The sequence below is a fragment of the Carcharhinus amblyrhynchos genome, unplaced genomic scaffold (assembly GCF_965287045.1).
Source record: "Carcharhinus amblyrhynchos unplaced genomic scaffold, sCarAmb.v2.hapA scaffold_79, whole genome shotgun sequence".
NCBI lineage: Eukaryota > Metazoa > Chordata > Chondrichthyes > Carcharhiniformes > Carcharhinidae > Carcharhinus > Carcharhinus amblyrhynchos.
Window position 1 is genome coordinate 243915 of NW_027649819.1, and position 10850 is coordinate 254764.

Sequence of the window (10850 nt, forward strand, 5' to 3'; positions counted from 1 at the left end):
TGATGTTTCTTGACTGAACAGAGATGCTTCATAACGCAGTCACTCAGTCTGCCCAATATGACAGACAGTTTTATCAACATAATAACACCTTGAAATTAGAAATATGGAAACTAATGTTCCACCTGGAATGCGTGGTTAAGGCTCTGAACAGTGAGGACGGAGAATGGAACGTCATCAATTCTGATCCATTTTCCTATTTCCTCAACAGATGATTTCCTCGCACTAGTGTTGATGTAGAGGTGCCGGCGTTGGAATGAGGTGGGCACAATAAAGAAGTCTCACAACACCGGGTTAACTTTGGAATCACGAGCTTTGGAGCGCTGTTCCTTCTTTAGATGAGTTGAGGGAGGTTGACAAATAGATACGAGCACAATAGAATGATAATTACAGATTGGAGTGAGAACAATGGTTCGAATGCGCATCTTTTCGGGTAATCAAGCCGTTAAAAATACAGACAGTAAAGGTGGAGAGAGAGATAGTCACAAGTTAAAGAGGTGTGGATTGTCTCAAGTCAGGACAGTTAGAAGGATTTTGCCAGCACAAAAAGTATGGTCGCGATGGGAAAGGACATCGTGGGTAAAAATACAAGAAAAAAGTGAATCAGAAGTCACAGCCGTCAAACTGAAGAGAACCAGATATCCATTATACAAATACTCCCAGTGCCTCAAGAGAAGCCCTTTCCCCAACTCAGTGTTTGTATAGTTTTATTTGTTTCTCTTGAACTGACAGGGAACAGTAAATCACAACCTCACCAACCAGTGACAGCCAGTTAAATAATCATCCCACACTCGCTGATAATGGAGTTTCTGACAGTGACAGTTTCTGACCATCCTCCGATTGGACCTGGAGGGAACCAGATTCACTGTCAGAGCTGGACTTTCTTACAGAGTGGGTGACAGAGCCAGGTGAGCGATGGTGATGGAGTGGTGACTGTGCGAGCATTTGACCAAGGGTCAGTTCCTGACCATCACTGTTCTGATTTCTTTAATTAGTTATCGCAGGTTAGTTATCACAGTAGGTGGACACTCTTAAAATGATATTCACTAAAAATCCTCCCCATCACGACCTTTGTAATGGAAAATTCAGCTTCAAGTTGCTTTGAGTGGAAACTTTGTGAAATGAAAGAACAGGCCTCAGAATTGATCAATGAGTTCCCAGTAAGGAACAATTGTAAAAAGGTGGCTTCAACCAGACAAGCCAAGTTCAATTTCCAAACTGCGCTCCGGGCTCTCCTGGTGCCTGATGGAATCAGCAACTGAGGAAGTTCCGTAATTAAAACTATTGCAAATAAGGGCTAGTTACGCACGGTGAGGGATGGTGGTATAGTGGTGAGCATAGGTGCTTTCCACGCAGTTGACCCGGGTTCAATTCCCGGCCATCGCATTGGCAATTTAATTACGACTTTTTCCACTTTCTCTTCCATTTTCAACAGAGTGGGTCGAAACAGGGCGGACACAACATTTGACTATAATGAAATGCAATCGAGATTTCTCTTTTTCCTGTGTTTATTCGGACCTAACTCATTTCTACTGAAAAATTATTGAGCTACAAAAACAAGTCTTTGACCTAATCAATGAGTTCTCCGCCAGAGACAAACAGACAAAGTAAAAGTAGAGGAACAAATTTCAGCTCACACACTGTGCTTTGTGCAATAACGGTGCCTGATGAAGTTAGTGTGAACGCTACTGAGGTGATTATATTAGAGGCGTAAATTGCGGCGCTGCGATGGCCGAGTGGTTAAGGCGTTAGATTAAAAATCCAATGGGGTTTCCCCACGCAGGTTCGCGTCCTGCTCGCAGCGATTATCGTTAAAAGCGTTTTCTTCCGGCAGCGGCTGACCCGGAACTCTTCTGCAATTTTGGTGCCAAGTCTGTGGATCACCATCATGCTTTCAGCTCCATGGCTCCGGGCCGAGTGCAGGAAGGTGAGCTTGAAGAGGACACCTGGGTGCCCTCGGGCTGGCATGGACAAGATAAGCCGAATGATTCAGTGCTGTTCCCGTTCTCTGGTTCCATGAGGGAAATCACAATGTGATTGAAAAAAAACAGCATCAGATGCGCAAGGACAAAACAAGGTCTCATTTCAGAGGAAGATTCTTATGGAATGACAAACAGAACATAAGAAATAAATTTCATCAGAATACACTGAATGATCATTTCAAAATGCTGCTTGGATGATATGACATCGTGTTCATTCAAACACATTGCTGCAAGCTGGTCATTATTGGGCGTTAGGAACTCCTGGTTATAGCAGATTGGGAATGGAAGGAGCAGCTTCACATCTGCACATTGACAGGTCAAACTGTGTCTCAGATTGACAGCTCCCAGGACAGGTTTTCCTCTCCTCTCGCTCGGTGCTGTGGATTCTCGGGGATTAGTTGGAGTTTCCCAGCTCAGTAACTGTGAAAGCCTCTGAGGCCGGCGATGCTCACAGTGTCTGTTCCCCAGATTCAGGGGGCTGCAGCCAATCAGAGCTGTGCCTGGGTTAACCCAGAGCTGGTTGAAACGATGATATTGTTCACAAGCTGAATTCTATTTGATCAGATGTAGGTACAGATTGTGTGCACTCAGTCACTAAACAACAAGATCCCACCTTCATATAGAGTTGGTGAGAGGGGGTGGAGGGATAGAGTGAGTTAGAGCAGTGAGACACAGACCGCCAGACAATGCCTCAGTGACAGAAATCCTTGTAAATTCCGGCTTTATCAAGAGAGATTCTTTTGGAGAAACAGAAGCTGCAGTCTCAGCTCTCATAAGAACATAAGAACTAGGAGCAGGAGTAGGCCATCTGCCCCCTCGAGCCTGCTCCGCCATTCAAACCCATCATGGCTGATCTTTTCGTGGACTCAGCTCCACTTACCCGCCCGCTCACCATAACCTTTAATTCCTTTATTGTTCAAAAATTGATCTATCCTTGCCTTAAAAACATTTAATGAGGTAGCCTCAACCGCTTCACTGGGCAGAGAATTCCTCTGATTCAGAACACTTTGTGTGAAGAAGTTCCTCCTCAACTGAGTTCTAAATCCGCTTCCCCTTAGTTTGAGGCTATCCCGCACCACCCCCAACCCCCACCACCCCCCACGCCCCCCCCCCCCACCCCACCAGTTCTAGTTTCACCCGCCAGTGGAAATAATTACCCTGCTTCTACCTTATCTATTTCCTTCATAATTTTACATAGTCCGATAAGATCTCCCCTCATTCTTCTGAATGCCAATGAGTGTAGCTCTATTCTACTCAGTTTCTCCTAATATGCCAACTCTCTCATCTCCGGAATCAGCCTAATGAATCTCCTCTGTACCCCTCCAATGCAAATTCATCCTTTCTCAAGTAAGGGGACCAAAACTGTACACAGTACTCCACAGCACCTGCAAACCAACTCCTTGAGATTCCTGCACAAGGATACCCAGCTCCCTCTGCAGAGCAGCATGCTGCAATTTTTCCCATTCAAATAATAGTCCATTTTGCTGTTATACCTACCAAAATGGATGACATCACATTTACAACATTGTACTCCATCTGCCAGACCCTCGCCCATTCAATGTCCCTTTGTAGACTTTCAGCGTTCTCTGCACGCTTTGCTCTTCCACCCATCTCTGTGTCATCTGCGACTCTTGATATATTCATCTAACTCTCACTGATATTGCAGCAGAGACACATTATTAATTCCACATTCAGAAACAGTGCTGCATTTTGACGGACGAGATGGGGAGATGCAACAGAATCTCAATGGCCCAGTTCCAAACAGGGTGCAAGCTCAGAGGGGCCTGAGGTTCAGAGAGACCTTTGACAGTGAGATGACATTTTGAACATGTCGTTCGGAAAGCGGATTGGATCTTTGGCTTCATAAGTGGAGACAATGTTTCTGCACAGAATCTCTGCGTTGCAGAAGGAAGCCATTTGGCCCATCGAGTCTGCAACAACTTCCTGAAAGAACATCTTTTGCACAATTTTCCCTACGCTAATCTGCACGCATTCTACCCGGAAGATACCTAATTGAAACGGGCATTTTGTTTTAATTAGTACATGATTCCACACGACCCTCTACTCAAAATGTTGAATGTAACAGCATCTGCTTATCTCTGAAATTCATTCTCTGTCGTCTTATTAAGTAGAATTCTCTTTAGTACACCGATACATCGACTCAACTGCTGCAGGTCAGATCACATTCCAATTTATATTGACGACATGGGAAAGTACATTAATATTGAATTCTCCATGGGATTTGATGCTGATTCCAGTCATTAATTCCTGTTGATCTGTCTCTGCAGCAGCGATAGTTAATGTGAATTTTCTTCCGCTCTGCTGCAGTTCTCTATGGCGGCCAGTAGATGTCAGCACACCCCGATAGACGAAAGTTTAGATATCAGGGAGAGGCAAAACAGAGAGGCAACGTTCACATTATATTGAAGCTGGGACGGAGAAATTTCGAAATACTAAATGTGTGAGCCATATCAATTCGAAATCCACCAGGACGCTGCTTTCCTCTGTATTCATCATTTAAACACCGATAAATCAGCATGGCTATGCGTTTTAACTTCAAGTATTAGTGACGTTGGGGATTTCATTTAGAACTAAGTGATATTTTGAATCATTGTTGTTTGGCACAGTTAGAATTTCATTATATAACAGTTTAATTATTAGTACAGGCCTATTAAAACACACATTACACAAAGTTTTACTTCTGATTGGGAATGGTGTATAGAGAGAAACTTACTTTTCTTGATTATATATTACTGACCTATATCTGGGTGCACAGGTTTCAATCTCAAAATTAGCCAGTGGTGCAAAACTTGAAAATGTTTTGAACTTTAATAAGAAGGATATGGATAATCTTCAAGAAGATGTAGGCAGGCTGGTGGAATGGACAGACACGTGACAGATGCAACTTAATTAATGTAAGGAAGTGTGAAGTGAGACATGTTGGTCCGAAGGTCGAGGAGAGACGATACAAAATAAAGCGTACACGTTTACCCTTCCTAATCCCCATTTCACCTTTACTACGCTGAGATGCCACAGTCTCTTCACCCATCTCAGAACTCATGAATATCCAGCCCGAAGTCTGCATTTCACCGTCTACTTGTACAGTGATCATTAAACATTTGGCACTCCAACTTTCCTTAACATCTTCTGCAAGGATTCCCTGCTCCGTCTGACAACTCAGTCAATGTCGCATCTTCACTTAGTGCACTGCCCATGGTAGGATTATCCTGCCCAGTCCCCATCGTGTTTCACCTTGCTCAATTGTATTGCCCAGATTGCACACTGTTCCAACATTTCTATTCTCCATTAATAATAAATGAAAGCTCAGTATTGGAGTGGCAGAGTGGCGCAGCGGAAGCGTGCTGGGCCCATAACCCAGAGGTCGATGGATCGAAACCATTCTCTGCTAGTACGTTTTTAGCAACAGCAAAAAGAATTACATGGCGGCTCCTTCAAAATGATTTGACATTTCCGGCCAGGGTGCAGTTATTTTCTTCCGCTTCTCGTTACTAGTTAACATTTGAATGAGTAACAAATGGCTGAAATGTCATTTACTCACAAACAGACACAAGCTGTAAATGTTGCAAAGATACACAAGCCGAGATTTTTTTCCCTTGGGGCAGAACTATGAGGTTGATGATGGGAGATATAGGAGGGACGTCCGAGGTAGATTCTTCACTCAGAGAGTGGTTGGGGTGTGAAGTACACTGCTGCTGTGATAGTGGAGTCGGACACTTTAGGAACTTTCAAGCGGTTATTGATAGGCACATGGAGCACTCCAGAATGATTGGGAGTGGGATAGCTTGATCTTGGGTTTGAACATAACTCGGCACAACATTGAGGGCCGAAGGGCCTGTACTGTTCTATGTTCTATGTTCAAGAATCATCCCTTGAATAAACACTGCCACCTTTCAATGTTTAGCGGGTGAGTTTCATGAAGAGCTGAGTGTGATTCCCGCCTTTCTGCTTCTGTACAAATTTAGTCAAAGGAAAATTATACAAATATATCTTCAATTCTCCTTGTCTTTCACAAAGAACTGAGTGTGTGTTGGATACAGTTTCAACAGTAGCTTTAAAAAGATAGAGAATGGATTTACAAATTTAAAATTCAAAGGGTGACCTCAATGCCTGAAGTGGTTTCCAGGCTGTGGCGACTCGAAAAACAATACACGTTCTCAATTTGAATTGTTCAAAATCATAGAATGGAGCATGCATTGTGGATGAAAGGAAACTTTAAACTGTGCAGCTGTGCTGTGCTTCAGGAGCTGGTTTTACACAAATCTCCGTTAATGAGATGTTGCCTCACCTGCTGAGCATTTCCAGCATTTTTTGATTTTTTTGTCAGGTTTCCAGCTTCCAGCTTTGTGTTGTGTTCTGTGCAGGTGTTTAACTGGAACAGGGAATAGCTTCTGATCAGCCCTGTGACAGATAGAGTAGAATGTATCTCCCAACTATCAGGCCTGCGAGATGAGACTTCAAGCTGTGCAGGGAAGTGAGGAAGAGAGAGAGAGGGAGCATCATTCTGTGATGGACAGATTTCCTTTCTAGAGGACGGAAAGGTCTGTATTTCCACAACTGTTTTAACAGACATCAGATGTCCCAACATGACTTGCAATCAATGAAATCCCTCTTAACAGTCCTTAACCTTTTAACTAGGAGATTATTGAATTTATCAATAGTTTCCACAGTGTCAAAAATCCATCTCAGGACAAGTAAAGTAAAATTTCAGCATGTGTCTCTGTGTCGCGTTGGACTTCCAAATGATGGTAATTCAATCCCTTAAAGGTTGTGAGTTTGAGTCCCACCACAATCGGATTATGGATCAGGTTAGTAACAACCCAGTTGCTGCTTCATTGATGTGATTCACCTTCGGCACCGACATTTCCTGCTCTGCCATCTCTCCATGCTGTTTCTGTTAACCCGGCTCCCAGGGAAACCACTGACTCGAGAATAAATCACAAACCTTTTCTTAAAGTTTGACACAACGTTCGCTGGTTGGGTTAGAAATAGTAACATCATTTTTCAATTAGATATTTCATTTCTTATGGAAGATAAATAAGATTAAGGAACGCACACACGCAACAACAACTTATAAATAACTACAATCAATAAATAAATATCAGTGTCCTCCAACCTGGCAGTATCTCCTTTTTCACAAATACCACCAGATCTGGAACGTATTTCCAGCATTCCGCTGAACCCACCCACAGAAATGACTCTGTGGCTTAGTTGGTTAAAGCGTATGCCTTATAAGTAGGGGATCTTGAGTTCAAATTCCAGCGGAGCCTTTTTCAATGTTATTCTGATCTTTCTGTTGCGCTTCTCCTTCCAGATCCTTGTGGTTGTGGGTTTGGAAGGTGCTGGCAAAGGAGCTTTACTGAGTTGCTGCAGTGCATCGTGCAGATGGTGCACACTGCTGCCATTGCGTGTTGGTAGTGGAGGGAGTGAATTTTTATACATGGGAAGCGAATGAAGCGGATGTCCTGGATGGTGCCAAACTTCTGTAGTTCTGTTCAAGTTGAATTCACCCAGACAAATGATCTCAGGAAACAAGGTGATTCGATTTCCTCCCACATTCCAAAGATGAGCAGGTTGAATGGATTTGGCCATGTTAGATTGTCCCTTCGCCCCCAAGGTATTTCCATCACTAGATTAGCGGAGTGGGTGTGTGGCACTGCGAGGATAGATCCTATGTGCAATTCTCTGTCGGAGAGTCGGTACAGACTCGATGGGCAGAACGGTCTCCTTGAGCACTGTCGGGATTGTGTGTTTCTCAGGCCATTTGACTGTGTTCGGAATTCCCTGAGAAAATAACGGAAATGTGTGTTGGTAGAACTTACAGCATTGGGTTTATCGCGGGTGAAATTTTTTTTAACTGCAAGATGATGAAAATACCTGGATCATCTCAACAAATAGTGGAAGTTTTGGTGGAGAGTCTCAAAGTTTTTCCATCGTTGGAGATTATCCACTGTGAAGGGAAAGACAAAACTGACAAGCAGAAATGGATTTTGTGACTGGCACAATTGCAAATATCATTGGGAAAGAATCAAGAACCCAGGATCTACCTGCTTACTGAGCAGGCGCTTTAAACAACTAAGGCACAGAGCCTGTCACCTATGAAAGCGGTCTGTTTGAGGGAATTTTGGAGGCTATGGGCCAAATGACCTCCTTCCACACCGTATGATTCTATGATTCTGACGAGGTGCTGAGAACACAAGCTTTATAAACTATTAGGTTGTGTGGTATTATCACTGGAATATTAATCCAGAAACTCAGCTAATACTCTAGATCTCGAATCTTGCCATTTCAGTTGGTGAAATTTGAATTTAATAAAAAAAATCTGTAATCAATAATCTACTGCTGGCCATGAAATGACTGACCATCATCAGAAAAACTTATATGATAAACTAATGCCCTTTGGGGAACAAAACCTACCGTCCTTGCCCGGTCTGGCCCACATGTGACTCCAGATCCTCAGCAATGTAGTTGACTCTCAGCTGTCCTCGGGCTGCGAGTTTTGGGCAATAAACGCTGCCCAGCCAGTGACACCCAGGCTCCATGAATGAATAAAAAAGTGTCTGTGTCCTATTGGAGTTCTACTGAAATTTCTGTAGCTCTTTCAAAACCACAGGACGTCCCAAAGTATGTTAATGACAATGAAGTATTTTTGAAATGTAATCACTGTCCAATGGCCCAGTCAGCGACGCTGAGAAAAGTCCACCGGAGATTCAAAATGAGGAAATCCATCAACTCGTTTACAATCGCAGAGATTGCAAATACAGAATGGATTCCAAGCTAATTTACAGTTCCGGGAGCTGACTGTCAGAACTCATCGCTTGTACACGCACAGTTCCACAGACAGAATCAGAAAGATCCCAATCCTCACACAGCAGCAGATAATGAAAAAAAGGAACACAGTCTGAATGAAAATAAAGGCGAAGTCAGCATATTCCCACATTACCATCCACTCAGCCCTAATCTCAACAGGGAGGGTTTACTGGTAAGGATGCAGTCGGAGGATAACCACATCTCAGCCGAAGGGCAAAGCTGAGAAAATCTAACGTGCTCTCGAATAGTTCGCCAGCATTTCTATTATACGCCGCATCCCCGGAACTTCACAGATTGAGTTCAACTTCAAAAAGGGGGCACAGAATATGCAACATCGACGAGGATGAGATTTGAACCCACGCGTGCAGAGCACAACGGATTAGCAGTCCATCGCCTTAACCACTCGGCCACCTCGTCATACAGTAACGGACATTCTAATCACCTCTTGAACAAAGAACACATTTCTCCTGTCAGATAATGTTGTGTTTCTGCTTTCTCTTTAACTTTGGTTCGTTGTTCCTCTTCCATTCGATTTCAATCCCGAGAAAGGAAAGAGGGAAACAACTCCCTGTTTGAGTTTTGAATTCACCAAAAATAACAGAGATGTAGAAGGGTCCTTAGCGGTGTGAGCTTGTAGCGCAACGGTAGCGCGTCTGACTCCAGATCAGAAAGTTGCGTGTTGAAATAACTCTTACTCATTGGATTTTGGATCCGGATAAAGTGGTTTGTTGCCGAAAAAACAAATCTCCAAACTCTGGTAGATACTATATTTTATGTTTTTGCTCAATCTGCACCTGTACCTCGGGCAATGAAAAGACAATATAATTAAAGAGAAGCATTTCAGCTGTAAAGCACTTTGAAACTTCCAGCGGTTTTGGAGAAAAAAAACATTTCGAGACAAGATAAAAACAAAATCCTGCCGATGCTGGAATCTGAAACAACAAAGGAGATGTTAGGGGTAAGTTTTTCACTCAGAGGGTGGTGAGTGAGTGGAATCGGCTGCCGTCGGTGGTGGTGGAGGCGAACTCGCTGGGGTCTTTTAAAAGGCTACTGGATGAGTATATGGGATTTAATGGGATTGGGGGTTACAGATAGGTCTATGGCTTAGCAGGTGTATAAGTGATCGGCGCAACTAGTGGGCCGAAGGGCCTGTTTGTGCTGTGGTGTTCTATGTTCGATGTTCCAAATGAAAATGCTGGAAAAACTCAGTGGGTCTGACATCATCTGTGGAGAGAGACCAGCTGAGATTGTCCAGAATGTTCAGACTTCAAGACACCCCGTCTTTCCTCCAAAATTAAAAAGAACATGCGGTTTGATATGAACGGCAAACGCACCTTTCTTTCTCCACCTGATTTGTGTTTTTTCTTCATGCATCCATCTCATTCTCTTTCCTGCTAATCCAAAAGTCTTAATGAGTTTGTTAAAGCCGCTGTTTGCTGCATTAAATGGTTCACCGCATTGGGGAAAATAACTGATCTCGTCAGAACTGAGTTGTCGCTCCGGAAGTGAAAATGACAAGCGTACGATGCGTATGGTCGCGTTAGCTGCTATTTCCTCGTTAGTATAGTGGTTTGTATCCCCGCCTGTCACGCGGGAGACCGGGGTTCAATTCCCCGACGGGGAGTTTATCGCAATTTTATTACTTCAAATTGTACTTGTGTTGTTCTCCAACTTTGAAACAGAAACGAAAAAGGCTGTCAAATAATGAAACTTTCAAAAATGCAAATCTTTACATTTTTACCGACACTTTTCGTGACCTGAGATCAACGTTCGTTCAATTCACCAGCATTTTGGTTCACCTTTGATCTGGCGATGCCACGTAGTCAACACGTGGAATATTACCCTGAGAAGTGTCAGGAACAGAATCGCGAGCTCTACACAACCTTTGCTGACTTCGCGAAAGCCTCCGACACTGGAAGCCGACAAGGCCTGTGGAGGATCATGTCAAAGTTCGGCTACCTCCCCAAATGCATTCAGATGGTACGCCAGTCCCACGATGGCATGATGGCCAGAGAATCCTCTGAGGCTTTACTAGTAAATTGT

General features: G+C 43.5%; 4 non-coding genes across 4 annotated transcripts; 3 read left to right on the forward strand and 1 right to left on the reverse strand.

The window, feature by feature from the left end:
• The first annotated feature begins 1719 nt into the window (after positions 1–1719).
• On the forward strand, positions 1720–1801 carry trnaf-aaa (transfer RNA phenylalanine (anticodon AAA)). The gene has a single exon. It is a non-coding gene; the product is annotated as a tRNA-Phe (tRNA).
• Positions 1802–5316: 3515 nt separating this feature from the next.
• trnam-cau (transfer RNA methionine (anticodon CAU)) lies at positions 5317–5388 on the forward strand. The gene has a single exon. It is a non-coding gene; the product is annotated as a tRNA-Met (tRNA).
• Positions 5389–9142: 3754 nt separating this feature from the next.
• trnas-gcu (transfer RNA serine (anticodon GCU)) lies at positions 9143–9224 on the reverse strand. Its single transcript has one exon. It is a non-coding gene; the product is annotated as a tRNA-Ser (tRNA).
• Positions 9225–10359: 1135 nt separating this feature from the next.
• On the forward strand, positions 10360–10431 carry trnad-guc (transfer RNA aspartic acid (anticodon GUC)). Its single transcript has one exon. It is a non-coding gene; the product is annotated as a tRNA-Asp (tRNA).
• The last annotated feature ends 419 nt before the right edge of the window (positions 10432–10850 follow it).